The 24,956-nt window shown below is 39.4% G+C and overlaps 1 protein-coding gene across 1 annotated transcript in view; it reads right to left on the bottom strand.

Annotated features, from left to right (window-relative positions):
* Positions 1-24,956, bottom strand: part of NRG1 (neuregulin 1) — a 983,723-nt gene that overhangs the window by 240,006 nt on the left and 718,761 nt on the right. The window lies entirely within an intron of this gene.

Raw genomic sequence — 24,956 nt, 5'->3', positions numbered from 1 at the left:
TGAACAGGTCACCTAGCATTTTTGTGCTTCATTCACATCACCAATAAAAGGCACTAATAAAAAGTACTTATCATATAAGGTTGTTACGTGGGATAAATCAGATAATGGCACGTAGAAGAATGTCTGGTATAGCTCAGTAAACATTAGCTGTCATTAGCAGATCGTTCTGAAATGTAAAAACAAAGTATAAGTAATAATAAAAAGTGATAAAAAAAATAACAGCTGTTGAAGGAAATTTTTAACATCATAAAGCCATGATATAAGTTTGCATTTTACCATTCTGTTACTTCCAATATCAAATGTAGTTTATTAAGTTCTTATTAGCATTGCCAACTGGTTAAATGAAAAGACCTACATCAAAACCTTTTAGTTTCCTAGCAGCCATAGCATGGCAGCTTCGTAGAGCTGTACTTTCTGCATCTAGGGTCACAGCTTCTAGTTCCTAACCTGTTGTGTACTCATCTCCTTCTCATCTGCTCTGAGATCTCCCTTAAAGCACACCTGTGCCTTCACATAATGTATTTAACATCAGTAGAGAGTTCTTGCTATTTTTATCAGACTCACTCAAAGACAAGCCATTGCAACTCAGTTGACAAACCCTAGTTTGTACACACTTGGAGAAAGTGCTCAAAGCCGGCCAATCTAGGAGGCTTAATAAGATAACCTAACTCCTGTTGCTTATTCACTCTCAGTATAAAACACCTGTGCATAATCAGCCTAAGCTTAAGTGTAAAATTGATCAGAACTGTCCGTGACGATCTGAGAAAATAAAGGGAAAAAGTGCAATACTTTATAAAACTGAAGAAGCAAGTGGTTTTCTGTGGGGCTTCAGGGCTATGAACAGCTCTTACCCACTCATAATATCCATGCTTCTAAGGAGTCTATATTCCATGAATTGTGTGTGTGTGTGTGTGTGTGTGTGTGTATTGAGTAGAAACAAGAATGTTGATGCAGGGTCACGTAAGTTTGCTTACTGATGCATTGGTTGATAAAAATCTGTTGTACATTTTTTGACAATTGTTTGAACATGCGTGTCTGGTTCCTCTGTAAATTGGAACAGTTTCCATTTTATCTAGTCTAGCAGGTAAAAATCTCAGTCCCTAATTGACATATTTTAAAAATATATCCTCATTTTCTCAAAGTTGGTTGCAAATCCCCTAATTTGTAGGACCGGTGAGAAAATTAGTCTTTGTCTTTTTAGAACATTCTCCCCAGAGAGTTTCTCCAGGGTATGGGTGGATGGGAGACAAGCAGGGCTGAGGAGGACCCAGGAAGCCCTTGGCCTTGGGCTATTCCATCTCTGGAATTCTGAGAAGAGGTCTAGTCTCAGCATGGCCCTCTGGGTGTGGCCCCTGAGGCTTCTGGATAACATGTTGAGCCCTTGCTTGCAGTTATAGGTTATTGATGTCATCCTCAACATGAACACAGCCATTTCCCTGAAATCACTTTGCCTGCACTCTCCCCATTCCCTCACCATCTACCCCTCCAGCTAAGGAACAGGCAGGAAGAGAGGGCAAAGTTTCCTCTTTATTAGGGTCCTTACAGCCTTTAGGCATCTTCCTGTCTCCTTAGCAGCATTATCCGGAAGTGGAGAGCACATCTTCTCACTTTGTCTCCAGGTACTTAAAACATTCCTCTTTTTTCTCCATCCCACTGGAATCTTCTTTCTCTCTCCCTTCCTTCCTTCTTCTCTCCCTCCCTTCCTTCCCTCCTTCCTCCCCTCTTTCTTTCCTTCCTTTCTTCCTTCCCTCCTTCTTTAGGTCTAGGATAGCTATGTTTTTTTTTCCCTATTTCTGACCAAAACATTTTTTCCTCCAGTTGAGAATCTTCTCTCTCCTCTGGGGTTAAGCTTAAGGGAAAAACAAACCAAAAATCCAAAACCAGAATCTCACAGGCCATGTTCCCGTTTATTCCCTCCAGCAATAATTACAGGGTCTGCAGGAAAGAAGAGTGAAGAGACCAAGACAGGTGAAATGCTAATCTCTAAAGATACTAGCTCCCCCCACCACCTCCCCAGTGCACACACATCAACTCGCCAGGACTTCATAAACATTTAATGAACTACTGAGAAGGTGGAAAGCAGAGTGGTTCAAGCCAAGTGTGCAGTTGCCTTTCCCGGACCCTCAAACTTAAACCGAAGATGAAATTCACAAACGCACTCTCCTCCTTGAAACCCTCCTCTGCTATCTCCTTTCTCTATTTCTGTTAACAGAATCGCCAACCAACCAATCTATCAAGCTAGAAACATTGGTGGCACCTTCAACTCTTTTCCCTCCTTTGATCACTTGCATCCCTCAAATACTAAATCCTTTTCAATCCACCGTGGTGATGGCTTCCAAAGCCTTCCCTCCCCAGCCCACCACTACTACCTTAATCCAGGCCCAAATCATTTCTGTTTTAAAAGTCTTAAGTATTTTTTTTTCTTTTTTAGAGATAAGGTTTCACTCTGTTGGCCAGGCTAGAGTGCAGTGGTGCAATCACAGCTCACTGTAACTTCGAATTCCTGGGCTCAAGTGATCCCCCTGCCTCAGTCCCCTGAGTACCTGGGACAATAGGCATGTGCCACCATGCCTGGCTAATTTTTTTTATTTTTTGTAGGGACGGGGTCTCACTATGTTGTCCAGGCTGGACTTGAACTCCTGGCCTCAAGCTATCCTTCCACCTCAGCTTCCTAAAGTGCTGGGATTACAGGCATGAGCCACAGCACCTGGTCAGTATTTATTTTTTTAGATTATATATGAATAATATAAACAAGTCAAAGTATATATAAGTATAAAGAATAGACAGTGTAGGTCTCCTAATAATTCTATATATCACAATTGCTACCACTTCGGCATACATTTTCCATACCTATACAACCAAATAGAGAAGTCTGTTTTAGTTCTGAACTTAATAAAAGCCTTTATATTTTAGACGTATTTTCATGGATTTATTCATTCATTCATTCATTCGGAGACAAGGTCTGGCTACGTTGCCCAGGGTGGCCTCAAACTCCTGGGCTCAAGGGATTCCCCTGCTTCCCAAGTAGCTGGGATTTCAGGCACATGCCACCGTACCTGGCTCCACCATTCTATTCAATGCTTGAGAAGTATCACCTTGTTTAGCTACATTGTTGTTTAATCCATTTTCTCCGGATGGGCATACGGGCTGCTACTGCATCCAACATCCCTATAAATATATCTTTGTACCTTTGTGCAGAGATTTCCAAAGGACTCATGAGTACTACCAAATTACTTCAAACATGTTGTACATGCCCACTAAACGTATATAAAGGTGGCCCTCATTACTCTTCAACTAGATTATTGCAACATAAACTTAGTTGGGTTTTTGGGAGGGGATTGTTGGCCAACAATTTCTCCCCCATGCTGCTGTATCTTTCACAGCCACCAAAGTTGTTTTCCTAAAATGAACAAAGCACATCATAACACTCCCTAACTTAAGTGCTGTCTTGTCTCTGTAGTCAACAAGATGCAATTAACCCCTGCAATGTGCCATGCAATGGCATCTACAGATTGGCTTCAATCTACCACCATTTCAGTCTCTTCTTTGGACATTGGCTCCTACAAACTTTATACTCTGCCACCTCTGGACATGATTCAAAGATTTCACAACTGCCCTATCACTAATCGGCCCCACCCTCCACCTCCACCGTCAGTCTGCCCCCTACCTGAACTCCCACTCGGCTTCCAGATGCATTTCCTGGGTTGACTCATCAGGAATAGGCATGCTCCATTCTGTACACTTCTGTGATCTTTTTTTCATCATTTTGACTTAGAACTTACCATGAACATACCTTCTCTCCCTCCCACCATAGGGTAAGAATTTTGAGTTACAAACTGTGCCAGGTTCATCTTTGTGGTTGTCGTATTCTTCCTTTTTGGTGGTGGGGGGCAGGGCAAGTAGAGTCCTCGGACCAAAGTGGATGTTTAATACAATGTTTGTTCAATAAATGAATGGCTAAATGAGTTGAGGGTAATTAATCAAAGGATAGGACGGTGTAGGAAATTGTACACCCTGGAAAGATTGCTTTAAAAATCGGCCAGCAGAAATTCTTCCGCATCTCTGTTTCTACTTACTCTCTCAAAGGTCTGATCTGCATCTGAAATTGCACCCCACCTTCTCCAAATGCTTCTGGTTTGGCACCCTACAGGAAATACTGACTCAGAGGAACCATGCTCATCTTCATACAAAAAGAGAAACTACTGACCCGGTATAATTATGGTACATTACACAAAAGGAGTCAAGTTCACCCCAAAGGGCATCAGAATATGACACCCCGAAACACACCACTTTGGCATAAGGACTATTTTGAATGGAAGGCCATAGACCACCAACAGATTCAGGAAGAAAGCTCTGCTCTCCCCTTGTGCGCACGTGAAACAGATCTTACTAAGATAGCCCTCGTCTTCTTAGTTTCCCCCATATATTAATATTTCCTGGTCACCTCCCCTGCATTTAAGCCCCAATCCTCTTTTCTTTGTTAAGAAGGCTATGTAACCTCTGAGTCTAACTGCTTCTTTGGGTTTCACTTCTTTTTTTTTTTTTTATTTTTTTTATTTTTATTTTTTGTTTGTTTTTCAGCTCATCAAGGGGGTACAAAAGATCAGGCTATATACATTGCCCATGCCTCCCCATCCCCCCGAGTCTGAGCTTTAGTTGTGTCCATTTCCTAGACAGTGCACATCACTCTCATCATGTAGGTGTGCACTCCTCCCCTCCCCCCACCCCATCCCCCCCAGTCAGAACTTCAAACGTGTCCATTCCCCAGGCAGTGCGCATCGCACTCATCAAGTAGGTATACACCCATCCCTTCCACCCAGCCCCGACCTCTGTCCAATACCCAATTGGTGTGAATCCCAAATGTGCTCTCAGGGAAACCAGTTTGCTGGTGAGTACATGTGGTGCTTGTTTTTCCATTCTTGGGATACTTCACTTAATAGAATGGGTTCCAGCTCACTCCAGGAGAACCAAAGAGATGCCATATCGCCATCATTTCTGATAGCTGAGTAATATTCCATGGTATACATATACCACATTTTGCTAATCCATTCATGAATCGATGGGCATTTGGGTTGTTTCCATATCTTTGCGATTGTGAATTGTGCTGCTATAAACATTCGGGTGCAGGTGTCTTTTTTATAGAATGACTTTTGTTCTTCTGGGTAGATGCCCAGTAATGGGATTGCTGGATCGAATGGTAGGTCTACTTGAATCTGTTTAAGGTATCTCCACATTGCTTTCCACAGGGGCTGCACTAGTTTACAGTCCCACCAGCAGTGTATGAGAGTACCTGTCTCTCCACACCCACGCCAACATGTATAGTTTTGGGACTTTTTGATAAAGGCCGTTCTCACTGGAGTTAGGTGATTTCACTTCTTTTCTGTGAACTGCTGTGCTCTGGTCGTATAAAGTAATCACAGTTATCTCTTTCTTCCATCGTTAATCTGTCTTTTGTTATTCTAATTCACAGTCCCCTGGGGACCAAACCTATGAGGGCAAAGGAAATGTTTTTTCTTCTTTTCCAGTTTGGCCATGAGGATGGGATGGGTTAGGACTCTCTGCTTGTCCTGATAGTTGTAGGTGATATCTCTCGGGACCTCTGACAAAGCTAGCAAAGGTAAGCATTCTTTATTATTATTATTATTATTGTCTCTTTTTTAAAATCCCACTGCACATTTGAAGAAAGAAGGGAAGCGTTCTTACCAAGTCAGAGCCCCCCCGTCCCCAGATTTCTGCAAAGAGTCTGGTCGAGTGAGGGCACTATGAGACTTTCCTTATCTTTTCCTTTTCAGATTTAGATTGGCAAGGAAGAAAATATTTATTAAGAACTCATTCTTTGAGTACTGTGACTCTTGTGATTTTTGGCTCGAGGACTTTCATTATCAATCCTTTTCCTCCTGGAGATGGCCATCATGTCCCCTCTGTCTCTGTCTTTTGTGTTGTTTGTCATAAGCAGGAAAATCACAGGGTAGAAATGCAGGCACAGGTCTACAAGCTTGTTGTTGGAGCCAGCCTCGCAGACTGGCGAGTTTAAGGCTGTCAGCAGACTGGCCTCCCTTTGGACACACGGCGAGGCTCTCCTTTCTGTCCTGAGAGCTTGGCTTAGACGGGGCGAGAGCATTCTCTCTCTCAGGTTTATTGCCTGCTGAGAGGCACAGGTTGTTGGGCTTGAGTCTGAGATGACTGGTGTTGAGTTAGGGACCTGAGACAAACACAAGCAAAATGCTCCATCTGACCATGCCAGCAATCTGGGGTGTCTGTCTGCATAAAGGGTCTCCACTCATAAGGGCCCCTGGTTGTCCCCTTCCTCATTGCCTTATTGGTGCTGAGAAAGTCCCATCTCAGTATTGCCTGGCTGGGGTCACAGATTAGCAGATCCGTGATTGAAGGGGACTCAATTTTGTGGGAGACTGGAGACAGGTGTTTCCACAAACAGCATTATTCCTGCCTATGACGATGAGGGTTTTAGCTTTCTTTCTGTTTGGCTATCTTTGGGAATGACTTTGGATCATGGGGGCTGGATTTTCTGCACCCTCTTTGGGTGACACCTGTTGGTTCGTGGTTAAACCATGAAAAGGCTTATTGGTTTGGGGTCATAAAGTCTTATTGGTTTTGAGTCACATTTGGAACCAGGTATACATTTGGAGATCCTAAATTGTCAATGGCTAGATGATGTCTTTGGATGAGGAAACACTTTTATGTTTAAAAATGGATGCTTAGAGAACTCTCCCTTGAAATAAATGTCCTATTGGTATCTATGGGAGGATAAAATTGAAAGAAGTTAACAAGTATATCATGACTAGCCTAGAAGACTCTCTTAACAAAATTAAAGAGCAGAAATCAGATTTAGACAAAAATTAAAATTCATATCCCCACAAACCATCTGCCTTACTCCCTTTTAAAATGTCTGTTTGACAAAACTCAATGCTGCCAGGAGAATTTACTATTTGGCCCAGAAAAATACTACTGCTACTACTACTAATAATAAAAACAGCAACCCTCGTAATGCCAACAAATATGCCACTAAACTCCCTCTTAGAGCAACTACTTGACAGTTTGCATTCTTTCTCTTCCCCCTGTAGATACAAATATTCTACCACCCAGAACCTTCTCAAGGACCTGAGAACTACCTCTTTAAATGTAAACATCTAAGAAAATAACTCTGACTTCCAGCCCAAAAGGCACCTTGATTTAATTTCTCAGTTGACTTAAGCAATCACCTGGGACTAAAGCCACAGTCTCAATAAGGTTTTATGTCAGGAAAAAAAAATCTTAAAAGTTTCCACCACAAGTGTTGATAAAAACCTTTAGCCCTCATATGGAGCAGATAACTTTGACTTGTTCCATCTGCCAGAATTATAATTCATATTTTTTAAAAAAAGATAAAAATGAGAACCAACTCTTATATAAGTTAGTGAATTACATAATTATATAAATACATGAATTAATAATTATATGTATAATTATATAAATTAGTGAGTTTTAGTGTTGATTTATACCCGCCTGGTGGCTAAAAATCTTCAAATAAAAGTCATTAAATCTCTATTTCTGTCTCTATGTTTATTTATGCATGAGTGCTATACATATATGATATTTTCTTACTTTCAGATGGTATTACCAAATTAATAAATGAGCTGTATTCTGAGTTGGCTTAGAAAAAAAATAAGCACTTATAAATTAAGTATTCCTGAAACTTTCAGAAACATAGGAACTAACCCAGATGTTTTCAAGTTTACATGATATATAATAATCCTTGGTAAATAAAACTAGTTTAATAGTATTGCTTTAATAGAAACCATGTATGTCTTCAGAGTTGTCAACATTAAATATTATATAATAACTTTTATTCTACTTGGGTTTACTCATCACGCTAATATTATAACTATTAATGTTTATGTCATCCAAAACACTACCAGGGTGGTTATACAGTAGAAAGGAAAGCTTTATTGGTGTTAGCATTTTGCAGATCCAGAAGAGACATTCTCTGGTGTGTGCTGAAGGAGCTCTCTCTTCGAAGAGAAGGACAAGTTGCCTTACAGAGCCAGGATCATACATACACCGCAGGTTTTGGGGAAAAGCTGTGCGTATTTATGAGGGGAGCGAAGTGCATGTGCAGTGAGTAAACATATGTAACGTACATCCCGCGGTTACTTTGAGGTGGGGGTTTAACATTAAAATGAGACGGTATTTGGCTCTTTATGTCAAAAGGTGAACTACAGGACACAAAAACAGTTGATGTGCAGTTTCTAAGCTGGCTGAAACTGGCTTAAGGTCTGCAATTGTTTATCAGAAAAGAACATATGTATGGCCATCCTCTGTCCAATCAGAGCTGTAGTGGTCTGAGTTATAAATCAGAGTTGATAGCTCCTATTGTTAGGGATTTTAGCCGTAAGAATTTAGAAATTTGCCAGGTCAGCCAGGCCCTGAACCCCTGAACCCTCAAACCACAGGTAATTTTGTTTCCTTAACCTTAGGGTCTACCTTACTTGATAAAGGGGCACTGTTTTGGTCTCTCAGATCACAGTTGTAAAACTTACAGATTGGGTTTTAATCCAATTGACTCAATATTCTGAGACAAACTTTATTTCAACAATGATCGTGATTTATGATATGGTGATTTAAAAATAGTTTCCAAAATCTTTTTGGTAACTTGAAAACTGAAAGTTATACTAAGTTAAGTTAAATGATGGATATTTATTAAATATCTAGATTATTTCCGAATAAGATACAATACTGAAACATTAATTACTAAAGTTTATCTGCTTAAGTTTATCTACTTTTTGGTTCTTAATTTTACAGAAAGACTACGGGTATTACAGAATGCTGGTATGTAACAGTTTATAATCATCTGCTTCCTCATTTTCACTAGCAATTAATGTTACTAGGATTAAGAAATCTAATAAATGTATGCAAATGAAGTGGGACGAATAAGAGTGAAGAAAAGAAAACTCTGTATGCAAAACACAAAGAAAGTGAGATGTGTTTTTGTTAAGGAAAAATGAGAGTGATTTTGTCCTAGAGCAGTTTAGCAGTTATTTAAAGATTATTCCGGAATGAGAAAGAATAAAATAAAAGACAAAAACCTGAATGGATGTAGAAAGTTGTAAAGGGTCTGTGAAAAAGAGGGAGTTAGAGTGAGAATGAGAGAGAGAAAGAATCTTACATTGTGTGGTTGAGCTAGCTAAGATTGAATGGATTTATTTATAAGGTTTTTAAAAAATGAGCCCAGTAGCATACTGATGCAAAACTAGAGTTAAAAATGATCACATTCTCTTGTATTATTTGTCTATTCTTAATAAGAGATTATGAAAGCTTTTATTTACCTCTTGACTGATACACCCAGGAAACAAAGATTCTGCATACTTTAAGGTTGTCTTAATCACATCTTTGATTCTTTAAGAAAGTCAAGTTTTTTCAAAATTGAAAGAAGTTTTTTTGTTTGTTTGTTTTACAATCATGTTATCTCCTGTATTTACCTTGAAAATCTTTTATTGTCACTTGGTTAAATAGATAACTGTTTCACAGTGATCTGGGATCCTATTTAATCAAGTGTTCAAACCTTGTGACATTTTTGACAACTTCCCTAAATCAAATTCAAAATGAAATCTTCTTGACCTTGAACTGACTCTGGAATTTCCCAGAGAGTCCCTAGAAAAATCTCAAAGGATCTGTTCTCTCACTTTGTGAAAAGAGAGATGGTAAATTAATTAGGCTTATTTAATATGCTAAATTGTATGGGAAGCATTGTCAAACAAAAAGTGATTCTTAGCCATCCCTAGGTTATATCTGTATGAGTAAAATGTTGTTTCAGAAACTATAAAATTCCTAGAAATTTGTCAATGTCCTTGGCTCTCCATGGTATATTTTAGTATAATATTATTATCTTAAAATTTTGTGTTACAGAAACAACTAAATTTCTTTGTCAATTGCCTTATAATTAACCCCCATCAAATCTTTAAGCATGGCAATTTTAAATCTTCTGTCATTTACACAGAGTTTTACGCTGAGCCTTTCTTGAAAGTTCCTACAATCAGCGACAGGCCAATGTGCTTCATCTTCACCAAAGAAAGACTGTCTTAGAAACTCACTTGGAGAAAAAACAATGACAGGTACTCTGCAGTAGACTTCTGATGACATTGCTTAAATAACTTTAGGATTATGCCACTGGACTAAGGATTTCCAGAACTAATGGAGAAGCTGATGGATTCATAAATCCATAAATTAAGATCAAGCAGAAGAATTCATCACATGGGACAGAATCAATTGACGACAAATGATTATAATTTTTATGGCCTTTGATTCATTTGATTGAATCCTTGCTGGTTGTTTAACGTTCTATTTTCTGGATGTAAGGAACCCTTTTCTCTTTTCTCCTAAACTATCTGTAACTCACAATGATTTAATAGATCATATCTTTATAAACATAAATGAAATATTTACCTTTTCCCCTTACCAGATGCCTCCAAAATTCAGAAAGTCTTATTGAATACTCCTATTTTCTTGGCAATACAGTTATTCACATAAGTTATTTATTCATAGTCTTATTTACTGAGAAAACAGATATTCACATAAGTTCAATAAGAATCTGTTCTCCTTATAAGAGGACACAATTGGAAACACTGGTTATATTACTAAGGCTTTGACTGGAATGTCATATTTAAGAATGATATGTGTAGAATCAGACTTAATCGAAGGGTTTTAAGGAACTAAAGTTGACTTTATATAGCCAATGCTTAAAAAGCCCCCTTGGAAAGCCAGGCTGGTATCTGGTTTATAGGGTTCCCAGAATTACAGGTGAATAATGAAGGTCACTTTCTGGCAGGTCAAGGAACCTTAGGACATTTTAGAGACCTTGAGAAGAGAGACATTCACCCAAATCTATAGGTATTGCAGGCAAAGTCTGATGGCGAGTTCTTAGCTTGGCTTGCTACTCTCAAGAGCTTTTAAAAGTCTAATCTGAGATTCCTTATTAAAAGTTCCAGAAAAGCAAACTTAAAAAGGCTTAGGTGCTAAATTACCATTCTTGCTGCACTTACATAGACAATCAGGTCAAATTTAATGAGACTAGACTCAGTTGGCAAACACAAACAGGCATACTTTGATTATCTTTGATCAAAATGAGGGTGACTGGAGAGAGAAATTTTGTTCCGATGAAAAACTATAACTCCCCCTGGTGAGTGTTCATTGTCATTGAGCTACTTTCACCCTTTTGTAAACTGAATCCTGCCATTTTGTAATCAATGTTCCCAATTTTCTTCCACCCTTGTGACTTGGCATCACTGAGGACTAAAACTGCCCTTTTCCTGAAGCCCTGAAAGCTGACAATGGACAACGTGATAGAACTTTGAAGAATTTATCACCACAACTGTTTGGACCACTTGGGAAGCTCACCAAGAACAAACCATGGGAAACACCCATGACCATGAGACTTGTCACTTGGTTAAATAGATAACTAGGTATCCTTTCATAGTGATCTGGGGTCCTGCCACTATCATCCTCAATCCACTGTCAAAAGACACTTCAGGTCCAACATTTAGAAATCTTCTCAGCTGAATGCCCTCTGGACTGAAAATCTGGATTTGTAGTCTGCTCCAACCATTAATCTTTGTTTTTCTTTTGTTTTCATAGAAATGCCCTCATTAAGTATCTGATTGCTCACAACACATAGAGGCCAAACTTCAGGGGGACACCCTACACCCACCTGTGCCCTGCCTCCTGAAATAAGACAAAACTGTCTAATTAGACTGACCTATTTCCAGTACTAGGAGGCTAGTTTAAGGAGATGTGTGGAAATATGCTTAGATTTGCTTTTTTCTGCTTACTTATTCTCGTTCTATGTTCTATTTTCCTTTGCAGATCTCTCATCTCTCAGGAACTAACTCAGATCTTCTCTCAATAGCCACCAACTTGGATTTTGATGTGTGAAACTTCCTGGAAAGTTTCAGCCTGGTAGAAATGAAGGAGATCATAATATGCCATCCCAAAATATGCCACCTTAGCCTAGAAATTATTTTGAGCTGAAACTGATACAGAAAGAGTTCTCTGTCTTCTCCTTGTAGGCCCAAAAGCAGAGCATAAGTTTCCCTTTGAGGAAGATGCCCTCTCCCCAACCCCACCAGGAAGAAAAAAGCGATCCTCATTATCTTGTTTTTAGAGACAGGGTCTCTGTCACCCAGGCTGGAGTGCGATGGCACAAGTATAGCTCACTGTAACCTCGAACTACTGGACTCAAGCAATCCTCCTTCCTCAGCCTCCCAAGTAGCTGGGACTACCGGCACACACCACCAGGCCTGGCTTATTTTCTTATTTTTTTTGTAGAGACAGGGTCTCGCTATGTTGCCCAGGGTGAGCTCAAACTCCTGACTTCAAGCTATCCTCCCACCTTGGCCTCCCAACGTGCCAGGATTACAGGCATGAGCCACTGCACCTGGCCAACCCTTATCATCTAAGATGAAGCATCAATACCAAGATGAGTTTGCATAAGTAGACCTTATGAAAATAGCCCTGACCTTCCATTAGTTTCCTCCATATATCTCCTAGTCACTTCTCCATAATTTATCATCATTCTTTAAAGCCCAAATCCTCTTTCCTTGATGAAGAAGTGCTTATAAGCCCCCTAAGTCTAAGCACTTCTTCGAGTTGCACTTTTTTCCTGCAAACTCTTGTGCACATAAATATTAATAAAATTGTGTACCTCTTCTCTTATTAATCTTTATGTCATTGTTGTTCATTCTAATTCACAGTCCCCATTTATTGAGGAAGAGCAAATATTTTCTATGAAAATAAAAACAGTCCCTTTGCATGATCCTCCAGGCTGGACTGCTAATGTGCATGTGTTAATTCTCTGAAGAGCTGCAGCCATGGTGTGGACCAGAGCAAGGTCAACTGTCTGGTACTCAAATTTGCCTGGACTTGGACTTTGGTCACCCCAGAGCTCATGAAAACACTGGCAGAAATATGGCAACCTATGGCTTGAAAAATTAAGATTATGCTGAATTTAGATTATCTATAATTTTAGGTGTTATTTTAGAGATTTAGATATTTCTGTTAAATTCCACACAACAAAACTCAATTTTAACTCATTTAAACCCAATTAGAAAAAGTATTCATATATAGGCATCTGGATGTCAAAACATTTGAACTAGAAAACAAGGATTCCATTCACAGTTCTGAGTCTTACTTGCTGTGTGATTCTGGGCAACTTACTAAAAGTCTGAATTTATTTCCTTATGTGTGAAAGGAGAGTAAGAATTTGTATCTGCTTTTTCTGTGTTAAAAACTCATGGTCAGGATCAACTGAGGTGGACGCATGGAGTACTTGTTAAGTACTGTACAGAATTTAGTTTTTAATACAGACAGGAAAGAGATTTTAGGCTTACTGATTCTTTCCCATGCTTATTAAATTTAACTTATTATTAAAATAATAATAATGAAGCAAGTGGGTCCTAATACACATAACCATACATAAAAAAAAAGCTAACAGACTGAGAAGAGCTCAAATGAGGGACAAATCCTACACCAGCCTCTGTGCATTGCTTAACCAGCCCTCTTCCCACCCCCACACTTATCCTTTATAATTTATTTATTTTTTTTATTTTTTTTTATTTTATTTTATTTTTTTTTGAGACAGAGTCTCACTCTGTTGCCCAGGCTAGAGTGAGTGCCGTGGCGTCAGCCTAGCTCACAGCAACCTCAAACTCCTGAGCTCAAGCAATCCTCCTGCCTCAGCCTCCCGAGTAGCTGGGACTACAGGCATGCGCCACTATGCCCGGCTAATTTTTCTATATATATATTTTTAGTTGTCCATATAATTTTTTTTCTATTTTTAGTAGAGACGGGGTCTCGCTCTTGCTCAGGCTGGCCTTGAACTCCTGACATTGAGCGATCCACCCGCCTCGGCCTCCCAGAGTGCTAGGATTACAGGCGTGAGCCACTGCGCCTGGCCTATCCTTTATAATTTTAGATGAAAATCCCCTGATCAATTTCTGAAATGTTCAGGGGGCTTTCTACGGTGGGCTTATCAGATAAAAGTTAGCCCAGGTAGAATAACAACGAAATAACTTTTCTAACATCTAACACTTCATTAACTACCGTTTAGGGGGAGAACTAAAATGATAGCAACTGCTGAGCAATTTGACATTGTGTCTGGGGGGTTTTGCTAAACTCTTCAGGGCTTTTGTGAACAAATAGAACACTTCTTAGTGGAGGATCTCATTTCCCTATTACCTAGCACTGTTGTCCAGTTTAATATCATCTATCTTTATAAATCTCCTAGAGGAATCTCTCAAAATTATTATGAATGCGTTGCAGTTAGCCAGACCACCACACAGTAGTGATTCGGTTCAGAAATAACTGGCCTGAGACAGTTCACCAAGAAGGTCTTATTTGACAAGTCAAAGAAAGTAATCTGAGAACAGGACAGGCGGTAGTGGGAATGTCCCTTTCCCCTGTGCTGGTGTGAAAAAACAGAGCCCCTGGTCCCCGTCAGCTATAACTACCAGTATTACCTACTGCCTCAGTTTCAGTGTTGAAGCAAAGAACCAAAGAGAAACAAATCTGAACCATAAAAAGAATGGGAAATTTTGTATTTTTTTCTGTACTGTTTCTTGTATTATAGTTTACTTTGTCTATGTTTACAACTCCTAAGGAATTTTCAGCATGATGACAAGCCATTCCCTGGCTGGGAATTATATACAGGACCAGAATTTTTCTTCGTGACACATACTATATTTGAAGGTTTGGACACAGGCAATGTAGATAATTTGCTACCAGGGACAATGAAGCTTGATGTATAGGCACAAAGGAGAGCTAAAGCATGATTCAATAATTGCCCAGGGTCAAAATTCAGTCTCAATAAATGTGGATGCTAGTTTTTCTAAGCTCTTAGTTTTCATGAAATGCTGTATTTTCCGATTTTTCTTTTTCTATTAGTTTTTGTTGTCTCCCACCATCCATTTAGCTTTTTATACACGGCCACGAAATGAAATTGTTTTTGTTAATTTAGTAATTTGGGCTTTTTATCGTGGCTGATTGCTACATAATTGATCAAGAGAACAGAATAACTCTTTGATTCCCTCTCCCATATAAAGGGATTCTCTTCCCTCTTTGTCCATTTCACCCTGGTTGTTTTAAAAAAAAATACTAATAAAATAAAATAAAATAAATACTAACAAAGGGATCACTTTGGCTCTTTTATGAGACACAATTCATGAGTCAAAAAGAGGTATAATTATATTATGAACTTCAAAGAGGTTAAAATAAAATATACAATATGAAAAATTAGTATGAATGTGAATATAAATACATATGAAAACATACACTAAACTATTTCAAAATATTAAGAATGATCTCTAGTGGGGCAATTATGGGTTATTTATAGTCCCCAGTAGTTTCCAAATACTCTACAATAAACATGTATTACTTCTATCATCGGAAAGAGAAGTTAATTTTATAAGGGAAGCTTATAAATCAGCATATTAAAAGCAGGAACCACTTCTATTCATCTTTGAATTCTTCATAGTACAATTTAATTGAGAGAAGTGTTTTATTATTGGAAAAGCCACTTGATTACAACACAGCATTTACCACAAACAAACAAGCAATTAAAAAGAAAAACTATTACAAAGTGAGGTGATTGCTTATTAACAACTAAAAAAAAATTGTTTCCCCTTTCATTATTCTATCATTTCCTTGCAAACATCATTAAAATTTCTTTTTTCAGTACAACGATGGATTTTGTAACCCTAGAATCTTAGGATGAGAAGGAGCCTTAAAAACTGTCCATTTCAACATCATCTGGAATTGTCCAGCGGAAACCCCAAATCCTCCAACAGGGCGAAACTCATTATCTTCCAAGGCAAAGTTCAGCCTTGCAACTTCAGGCAAAGTTAACTGCAAAACTGTATGGTCTATTTGCATTTATTTAAAAAAAATTTTTTTCTGACAGAGAATAAAGATGCTTGAAATGGATTTACTTTTATTTTTAATAACAATCTACTCTAAAGTAGCAAAGCGTCTAAGGGAGGAATCTAAGACTGCAATTTCAAATGAAGCAATTACACGACGTGATTGTGTCTACTTGAGACGCATCACCCTTCGGTGACACTTGGTATTTCAACTGGATGTCTAAGAAGACGAAATCCTCCATTCTAAAGCAACAAAATCACTGGCATTATTGAATTTTTTAAGCAAAGAAGAAATAATTCAGCTACAAGCATAAAAGGTAGCTGCTGTGGGTGGGTCGTCTGCAGTGTGTTATACTCCGGGGTAGGAAATTGGGTGGAGAAGAGACCCCCCCCCCCCAGTGAGGGGTCTGCTAAACAGCTCTAATCCAGACTCTGCTTTGCCCTCTCTGGGGGCCTCAGAATCTTTTTCACTGAGCTGCTTAGTTCAGTTGTTTTAATGGGTGAGAGTCACTATTCTGTTGTTTTGGGAGATTAACAAGAAAAGAGGCTCTGGTTTACAATGAAAATCTGAAGCTTCCCAGCGCTGTGGCTACCTAATTTAACACACAGAAGGGCTCTTAATTCCCTCCATTTGGGGAAGCATGGTAAAGTCGCCACTGCAAATCGCTGGGGCAGTGGGGTTTGTTTTTTAAATGCCGCAGCCTGCAGAAAGGCCTCTAAGCTCCCTCTTGGATGGAAAAGCTCCGTTTTAATTAGAACTCCGTCTCCACCTTATTTTTATTTTTGTTACGCCACCATGTTTTCAGAAACACTTTAAACACTTTTTTGTTACTACTGTTGGCTAAGAATACAATGTATTTAACCCCCTAACCTCCCCTCCCCACAACGCACACACACTCGAAAACTTGGTTAATGACAAAATTCGTTTCAGGAAACATCTGCCTAGACTGGCACAGGCAGTTCTGAGAAACTAGGACTGTGAGCGTACAAAGCAGGCTCAAGGTTTCAGATAAATGGAAAATACTGGGGTGAATACAGATGTTAGAACACAGGCACAGAAACAGATTCATTTAAAAGAGAGTTTTGCGGTTCATGCACTTTCTTTCCGCTTCAGAAGTCCTCATGTTTTAGAGTCTATTTTCTGGAAACACAGAAGATCTGTCCCAAGTTCCTTATGGATGTTTGTCCATAGTGTGATATTAATCAACTCTTAGGAGTGTTTCACAGGCCAAGCTAAGTGCTGCAAGGCAGAGCTGGAGTGTATTTTCAGAGATCGTGTATGTGGATGTGTGCTTTGCACAAAAAAAAAAAAAAAAAAAAAAGTAAACAAATACAAAGAAGGAGGAGGAAGAGGAGGGTGATAAAAGCAAAATTCTATGAGTATTGGTGCATAAAAAAAAAAAAAAAACAACTGAAAACAAAGTTGCAAAACCAAATACCAAATGTCACACAGGTCAACTGAGAGTAAATCTATCAAGGACTCAACCTCCTAATCCGATGCTGTGACCGAGTAATTGATTCCCATCTAACTCAGTTCCACGGGGATTTATTGGCCACCTCTAGTATGTGCTCAGCATTGTGCTGGGCCCCATGAATGAAAGAGACAATCTGATCTCCACGAAAACCGTTTGGGAAGAACATTGCTGTTTTTACGTCTTGACTAAGGTTTTTACATCTCAGCTGGATAAATTTCTCTGATGAGTGAAATAATTATGAGGATTATATACAAAAGTGTAGATTTGTATAGAATTCATGATATGATGTTATATACTGGTATTTCTTGGTTATATAGCATATTTGATTTTATGCTTATAATACAAAATTTTAGTCTAGTTTTCTACCTTTTCAGGGAACAAGCTATGGTAAAAGCGTATCAGGGAAAAATGACTCCTAATTCTCAGATAATCACAAACAAATGCAGTCCCTGTGTGTACCCCCTTTGGCCTCAGAAACATCAAAGAGGAAATGGCTCAAGTTTGGGAAGGTGCTATCGTAGACTCAAGTGTGTTATGGTGGGTCTTCCATTGCGCAAGTGAATACTCCATACTTATTTCCATTGAATATATTACAATCCCCAGAGATGTTCTTAGAGCCAACTAAAACAGCTTTTTCCTCTAGCAGCTGTGCAGATGGCCAGGGCCTGGGAGCCATTCTAAGCCAGACTCCCCGGGCAGAGGGTCTCTAGTACCTGCTATGTATCCAATAATACAGGGTTAACTGGAATGAAGAGAAGAGATGCTTCTATTTTGTTTGCACAAGAGAACATTCTGCTCGTATCCTCCTGGTCTCAAAACCAAATTAATCCGCTTGTTCCCAATCTCCTCCTTACCATACTTAAGGAGTAAAGCATCTTTTTCTACACAATAGGAGTGATTAGAAAATTTATCCAAATAGTAATTTTTTTACAGGCATACCAGAATAATAGATTCAAAAACATACCTCCTTGAATATATCCTCTTTTTGCTACAATAAAATGAGATTAATTTTTTGTGAACTGGTTCCTTATGATTTGTTTCAAAGGTAATAATCTAAGAAAAATTGAGGGACATTTCAATAGTAACCAAAATAATTCTGTTGATATCAAATAACTGACCATCTCTATGGGTCAGACAATGTGCCAGGTCTTTTAGGGATTCGATTCCCCTTCCTCTTCCTAAGATTTCTGCAAGGTATAAGTGTAGTTAACCCCATAATAGAGATTATTTAGAAACTATTGTAATTAAGATTAAGCTGTGACTCACAGAGATTAAGGGGAAAAAAATTAGTTCCCTCAAAACATTTGTCAATGTTGGCCCTTAATATATGCTGTGTATTCTGATACCATCCACACAAGCATACCGAAAAGTACCAAAAATATAAAATAAATGAATGCAGATGCAGCAAAATCACAACAGGCAGAGACTCGAACACGACAGACAAGTCCTTTGCCTTAAGGACAGAAGGGGTGGTGAGTACTCTCTTTTTTCCAAACTTGGCTTCTCTTTTTAGGTGTGAAAAATAAAGCAATGAATGGGCAATTTTGGTAAAGACATGATAAAATTAAAACAAATCTTGAAAACAAAAGGTGTTTTAAAGTTTCTCGAGAAAAATGATTTTGGTGTCTGGCAGTTCCTCGGAGCTTTGGGGCCTTAGGTGTCCTTGGACTGTGACATACTGAGCTTTCATCATGTGACCACGGGTTGACGCTCCTCCTCTGAGTTTCATGCCAATGATACCAATAGATGCTTCATACCTAGGAAGTGCTGAAATAATGTTGACCAACAATTAACCCGCTTCATGAATCACAGGACTGTCTCGAGAACAGTCCCTCATATCATCATGCCCTAGTGCCTTGCTCATTACCATAGACCGGTGATTCCAAAACTTGAGAACACATCAGAATCACCTGGACAGCTTGGTGAAATACAAGCTGAGCCACACCCTCAAGCGTTTGATTCAGTAGGTCTGCAGTGTGGTGTTGCGTAAGAATTCGCATTTTTAACAAGTTCCCAAGTGATGCTTACACTGCTGCTCCAGGTTCTACGCTTTGAGAACCGCTTCCCCATAGGGATATATAATTTAAATGTCATTAGACCATCCAAAGTCACAAATAAAGAATAATGAAGGAGGAAAGAAGTCTTTCAATCAGACTCCAGATACAATTTTTTGGAAGGGTCTTGAAACATTAATCTCTTAAATATTAAAGTGGTAGTGATGACAATATTTTGGATGAGCTACAACTTGGCTCTATTTTCCACTGACATAATATTGCCAAGTATTGTCAAGTGAAAGGCTTTTACAGACATTTGGAGAACTATTATGAGTTATTAATTTAAATATCGACCTTCCATTACTTAATATCTTTGATATCTGCAGTCCTAGGCTCACACACTCTTGGTTCTTCACCAGGAAGAAACGTGGAAGGCTCCCTAGGAAAAGTCTACCTGTGATCTCAGCCGTGGGCCGGGTGTCTGCCATTCAACTCTAAAGTGTCACTGTCACCCAAATGCTACCGATTTCTGTGCCATCTGAGGCTCCTCCCCTCTACTCACTGTCTTTCCATTTCTGCCTCCCCCATTCCATGGATCATATGGTCGAGAGATGCTCACTGAACAATTCATGGAAACTTTAAGCCATTTTCTTAGGGTGTTTCCGAAATGGTCTCTCTCTTCAATGGTTTCGTTTGCTCCCACATTTCATTTCATATGTTAGGATCACAATTCCAAGGGAAAGATTATTTTCACGTTCCCAGTCTTCATGAATTCTTCTGATTTTACTTTGGCAATGTACTTGCTCGAGCGGAACTTAGACACTGCTGCATATTTTGTCGTGAAATTGAATACTTTATCATTTAGTAACGCTCATACGGGGTGTTGAAATAAATGAACACCAAATTAATCACATCACATGTTCTTACACAGGACCTTTAAAAATCGAGTATAGGACATCTCCCAAGGACTACAGAGTTTCAAGATACTGAAATATGACGTACAGGAGCTTAAATTTTAAAAATCTCTCTTTATTGCAGATTATAATAATGAAAAGTATATAGCACAACAAAGTGATGATAATCAACAATACATTAGGCTATACCTTAAAATAACTAAAAGAACAGAACTGGAATGTTCCTAACACAAAGAAGTGATAATGCCTGAGGTCACGGATACCCCAGTTACCCTGATGTGATTAATACACATTTTGTGCCAGTATCAAAACATCACATTTACCCTATAAAGATATACAACGCTTACGTACCCATAATAATTAAAAATAAAAAATTTACAAAACATCATGAAAATTAAGCTCGAAGTCATGAAATCAGAGTGAGTGGTTGATCGAAACTCTGTTCATCCCAAAATATTTGGGTGACATTATAGAAGACTCCACCGGGTCCACGAGAAATAAGGTCTGAGATTAAAACAAAACAAAGCAAAACAAAACCAGCACACAATAGAGGAGAAAGTGCTGCAAGTTAATGAGGCAGCAGGCTGCTTTTCATCTGGGGGCAGACTGTGGGGTGTAAGAAACCACAGTGTGTAGAGAGACCCCTTCTAATGGAGCCCAACGATCAGAATTGCGAGCTGCTTTTGTATCCTGTTGCACACCCTCATCCCTTTCAAATAGATCTGTCACTAATGACTGAAGGCTGCCCGCGATTTACCTCACTCCACAACCATCTGTTGAGTATTCTTCGTTCTGACTCCGGTTGAAAGGGACCGGTAACGAGTTTCCTGAGTAGACCCCACTCTCTTTAAAAATCCTTTAGACTCCACTGGTTGGAGAAATGCTTCTGATCCACAGCAACCAGACTGTGTTCCCAACAGATGCTGCACTCCTGGCTTTTCCGGAGTTCAGCGGCACCAAATGCTCCGCAAGACAGTCTGTACTCCAGGGAACAGGGATGTCGGCAGGCGGTCGCAAGGAATCCAAGGATAAAATGTTGCACATTTCATTTGCTCTTGGATTCTAAAATCAGTTGGCTCTTATCTCTGAAATGGCAGAGCACAAAGACATGTGCCAACCCTCCTGGAATCAGAGGCTTCCTTTGGGGAGGAAAATCAGTCTATTGGAAGGGATCACAAGAAGTCACCAAGCCCTGCCTTACAAGCAAATGCAAAAACATACCAGTCTGCAAAAATGTAGCTTTTCTGATCAATGTCTCAGGAAGACGTAAGAAGTCAAATGAATCAGTTGCCTTCCGTATCCCTTATTTGACACCATCTGTATGCACTTTCGGAAAATGGAGATGGAGCTACAGGGAGGGTTGCTGGCAGACCTCCAGGAGGATCATAGCTTCCGGTCAAAACTGGCTTTTACCTCCCCTCCCCTTTTTTTCAAATTTGCGAAAACTTATAACCCAATACTGTTTTACATGTTATTTTTGGCAACAGTGGAAATGCAGAAATCTAATAGATGAGATTTTTCTTTGCCAATTAAGTTTATTTGACAAACATGTACTGTATAGTGTTTAATTAAAAAAAAGTGACTTATTTGCTTACTCTGAATTTTTTCCTATTCACTTTAGTACTGTGTATCAGATACCTGCTATTAACTAGATCTATGGGAAGGAAAGTCCAGAAATTCTGTAGCCTCTTGAGGAAATAATGGTGTATTACAGAACCTGCTTTTACATTCTTTTGAGATAGAACAGGAAATGTGGCAAAGAGTAAAAATGAATGCTTTCTGAAAAATTTAAAAAAACAATATTTTCCATCATATTTTAGCACCAATGCTAAGAATAAAGCATATTATAACACAAACTAAAGTGATAATTTTGGCCATATCCTGTTATCCAAATCTTCTCAAGGTTAATACTGTTCCCTCCTAATTGCCTTGGTGGCATAACTAGAGGTGTTTATGGATTCCTAAAATGCATCCTCTCTCCCCTTGTATTGTGGGGGACACTTACACAGCTCGAAGTAGGGGCCTGGAATTTGTTAGCCATTGGAATAAGAACCCCCTTTGTTCTTTAGTGTTAATTATAACACAATATAGAAGAAATCTACATTAAGAAATTCTGAGAAATAAGTTCAAATTTGGGGAAATATAATATAATTTGCAAGGCTCATTTACTCAAGAGTAATTTTAGGGGGGTTGAGCAGAAAAGATACAATTGGTATGATCACCTAAATGAGAGGCATTATGAGATTTAAAAGAGAAGATTAAAACTTTAAGGGGAGATTCAATTAAATGGAATTGCCACAGTAGAAGCAACTTCTCTCAGGAGTTTAAAATGCAATATTCTAACAACCGTTGCCTTGTTTTGTTAAGGTGTATTTCCTCAGTGAAGCAGGGGAACAAACTAGTAGCTAATTTAATCTTCCTTCCCTTTCTTCCTTCCTTCCCTCATTCACTTAACAAACATTTCTTAAGTGTCTGCTTTGCGTCTGACATTAGGGATATAGAGTAAAAACCACACAGACTCTACCTTTAAGAAGCTTTTGGGGTGGGGAAGGAGGACAAGCAGTCACATAAACAGTACGGAATGAATAGAAGCTTACTATGAATGTGAGAGAGGGTGCAGAGAGGTGAGGAAAGTAGTGAGAGCAGATGCCCCACCCAGCACTGCAGGGGGACCAGCAGGCAGAGAAGCCCAGAAAGATACAACAGGAATTTCAAGATGTTTGGTATTGCCGGAATATAAATTTCATGGTGGGAGAGGAGGCTGCAGAGATAGACCCCTTTGAGATCCTTCCTAGCACAAGAACTCTCTGGATGGGAGGTTACAGGATGCATTTTATTATTATTATTTTTTTTAAACAAAGTCTCACTCTGTTTCCTGGGCTAGAGTGCCATGGCATCAGCCTAGCTCACAGCAACCTCAAACTCCTGGGCTCAAGGGATCCTCCTGCCTCAGCCTCCCGAGTAGCTGGGACTACAGGCATGCACCACTATGCCCGGCTAATTTTTTCTTTTCTTTTCTTTTCTTTTTTTTTTGAGACAGAGTCTCACTTTGTTGCCCAGGCTAGAGTGAGTGCCGTGGTGTCAGCCTAGCTCACAGCAACCTCAAACTCCTGAGCTCAAGGGATCCTCCTGTCTCAGCCTCCCGAGTAGCTGGGACTACAGGCATGCACCACCATGCCCGGCTAATTTTTTTTATATATATTTTTAGCTGTCCATATAATTTCTTTCTATTTTTAGTAGAGATGGGGTCTCGCTCTTGCTCAGGCTGGTCTCGAACTCCTGAGCTCAAACGATCCGCCCACCTCGGCCTGCCAGAGTGCTAGGATTACAGGCGTGAGCCACCACGCCCGGCCTTATTTTTTTAATATATATTTTTAGTTGTCCATATAATTTTTTTCTATTTTTTTAGTAGAGACGGGGTCTCGCTCTTGCTCAGGCTGGTCTCGAACTCCTGAGCTCAAACAATCCACCCGCCTCGGCCTCCCAGAGTGCTAGGATTACAGGCGTGAGCCACCGCACCCGGCCTACAGCATGCATTTCAACTATACCCAGTTTTCTTTGAGATTAGGATTTAAGTAGAAGACGATGAGGAGAATGAGTGTATTTCCAAGTTCGGTTTATTATTTACAGGCTAAATTTTCAATTCATATAAATTTCAATCATCATCATTCTCTAAATATGGAATGTCTCAATTAAAACACAACACCTAATGATAATGCTTCATGATTTTAATAGATCGCAAACAAATGTTTTAACTTCCAAAAAGAGAAACAGAGATAAAACGAACAAGCAACCCCTTTGCTAAGCTAACAATGTATTTACTGGCCCCACAGAAAAAGACAAAAGTAAGTTCTTACGTAAGTCTCTAGCAGGACAAAGGCAAGACGATATGAGGCATAGACACATTGCACAAAGGACTCCAGATAGATTCTATGACTACTAGACAATATTATTTGGATTGCAAATAATCAACTTGACCTCAACATGCTTAAAACGGAACTCATCATGTTTCCATCAAAGCCCGTTTTAACTTCCCTATTGTCATGAATGTGATCAATTTCATCAGGGATCTGCTCTTGAAACCTCTGTCAAAGTTGACTCCCTTCCCTCAAGTTTTCTTGGCATCAGCCTGTCCCTAGATCATGCTAATTCAAAATGTATTTTTGCAGTGTCCATTTCTTTTCCTGACAGCATGACTAGGGGATGTTGAATACTTCGGACCTGGGCACCTTAGTAGCCTAACGTGGTTTCTTCACTCCTTTCTCTGTCATTTCCACTGTGCATTGTCCAGACGCCAGGCATTCTCCCTGAGACACTGGTTTTGTTCCATTTACTGCTCCTCCCAAGGCTCCGGGTTCTGTCCAAACTTTGTAATGGTCAGTGAACATCTGAGGCAGTGACAGAAACTACGAAAGCAGTGACGTTGTTTCCGGAGGTCCCTGCGCACCTGTATCTCCTCTTGTCAGCCGTGAAAGGAAATTGACACGGCAGCAATAGCTCCCACCTGAGAGTGGCTAAAACATTCCTTGTGCCACCCCCGTGCTTAGCTGACACTAGCTTAGCCCCTGACCCTGCCTTCCAAGAGCTTAATACAAGATCAGTCGCAGATGGAGAGAAGGGAATTCTAGAAAAGGCTTATCAGGTGGCAAAGGGATGTCTCACATACAA

The sequence above is a fragment of the Eulemur rufifrons genome, chromosome 12 (genome assembly GCF_041146395.1).
Source record: "Eulemur rufifrons isolate Redbay chromosome 12, OSU_ERuf_1, whole genome shotgun sequence".
NCBI lineage: Eukaryota > Metazoa > Chordata > Mammalia > Primates > Lemuridae > Eulemur > Eulemur rufifrons.
The sequence above is the reverse complement of the archived record's forward strand: the minus strand, read 5'-3'. Positions and strand labels throughout refer to the sequence as shown.